This window comes from Rhinopithecus bieti, unplaced genomic scaffold (assembly GCF_001698545.2).
Source record: "Rhinopithecus bieti isolate Rb0 unplaced genomic scaffold, ASM169854v2 scaffold_7398, whole genome shotgun sequence".
NCBI lineage: Eukaryota > Metazoa > Chordata > Mammalia > Primates > Cercopithecidae > Rhinopithecus > Rhinopithecus bieti.
In genome coordinates this window covers 1,602,157-1,604,306 of record NW_016805783.1, presented here as the reverse complement: position 1 = coordinate 1,604,306, position 2,150 = coordinate 1,602,157, and positions in this window count along the sequence as shown.

Sequence of the window (2,150 nt, the reverse complement as noted above, 5' to 3'; positions counted from 1 at the left end):
AAAAAAAAAAAAAAAAAAAAAAAAAATTGGAGTAGTAGTACTGGGCACAATGGAATGATAATGATCAGAGTCATAAAAGATATATAGAGATCCTATGTTTCCTAAAAATTCTGTATCATACTCAGTACAACTTTAAACATTCTTAGGGGAGAACCCAACTATTTCTTTGTCTCATTTAAATAATACTGAGTAATGGAGCTGACTAGATTACAGTTGATAACTATTTTATTTTTTCACTTGCTTTTGTCATTTTATTCCATGACTTAGTGGTGTACATGTGAGCTTAAACTGATGCTGAGTTGGGAGGCAACACTGTTTGGTTTTGAAGAGCAGACTTTTCCTTAAAAGTTAAAACATTAAGAATAAAATCAAAACAAAAACCTTGGGTCTAAATTTGAATGTGACTCTTAACTTTAAAAGGTAGTCCACATAAATTTTCTCCTTAGATTTATTTTGATATTAAAATATACAGAGAATTAAAAGTGAAATTTAATTTTACAGCAAAATTTTACCAGATAATGAAGCTTAAAATGCTGACCTTTTAGCTCATTTCTAGGAATTTATTCTAGTTTAGGAAAACAGATTTATGCATAAAAAAGCTCATGGCAATATTATTTGTAAGTAAAGAAAATAAATAACCACTTAGGGAAGTAGTAATCCATACAAGGAACATTATGCAGACACTGAAACTTTTGAGGAGTTTTCAATTTATGATACATTTGAGGAAACATTTATGATACATTGTCACATAAAAAGGCAGTGTACACAAGCAGTTGAAACCTCATCAGCTTAAACAACTGCCTGGAAATATGTCAGCTCTCAACAGTTGCCTCTAAATAAAGAAACTATTGGTTATTTTTTCCTGGTGTCCTTTAAAATATTTTTTTTCTTTATTTTAACCTATTTTCACACTTTCTTCACTTACCATGTACTACTTCTATAATCAGATATGTGTTTATATACTACTATGTTTTCAGTATCATCACGAATATAAATATGTGTGTATGTGTATGTGTGTGTACAAACATTGTTGACCAAGAGGAAAGTTGGTATTACTTAAATCCAAATAATGAAATTTCCAAAAAACACATACATAGCCTATCACTTATAAAATTATAATGGTATAATACAATGTACTAAGTATTCTGACATAGCAGGCTTTCAGTATGTTAGCTGATGATGAAGGTAATTTGAGAAGGGATACCTCAATTAATTTACCAAGTTCCTTGAGTCTGTCAGCAACTCTCCCACCAAGAATTTAATAATATAATATGACATTAAAAAGTTGGTTTGTGTGGTGCATTTTTGCAAACTATTATTTTGCATTTCTTTTCTTTTCTTTTTTTTTTTTTGAGACGGAGTCTCATTCTATCGCCCAGGCTGGAGTGCAGTGCCGTAATCTTGGCTCACTGCAACCTCTGCCTCTGGGGTTCAAGTGACTCTTCTGTTTCAGCCTTCCAAGTAGCTGAGACTACAGTCACACACCACCACACCTGGCTAATTTTTTTTGTATTTTTAGTAGAGATGGGGTTTCGCTATGTTGCCCAGGCTGGTCTCCAGCTCCTGGCCTCAAGTGACCCTCCTGCCTTGGTCTCCCAAAATGTTGGGATTACAAGCATGAGCCACTGTACCCGGCCTTAAATGCTAATTTTTGACACACAAAAAAGAAAAATTTGTGCTTACCTTGTTCATTTTGATGAGCTGTGTGAGGTTCAGGTAAGATTTTACGATCAGTAAAAAAGGTTTCTTGTGGAAGTAACTGGAAATAAGATTTACCTTGTATGGTCATTATAAGTTTTAGAGCTCATGTATGTAAAGTACCTAGCATAATGCCTGGCTCACAGGCACTCAGTAAATGGTGGCTATTATAATATATAATATTAATATGACTCCTTTTGTTATATTTCTATACATAGGGTGATCTGAAAAAAATATGAAGTGTAGTACCCTGTTTAAAAACATGATTCTGGCCGGGCGCGGTGGCTCAAGCCTGTAATCCCAGCACTTTGGGAGGCCGAGACGGGTGGATCGTGAGGTCAGGAGATCGAGACCAACCTAGCTAACACCGCGAAACCCCGTCTCTACTAAAAAATACAAAAAACTAGCCGGGCGAGTTGGCGGGCGCCTGTAGTCCCAGCTACTTGGGAGGC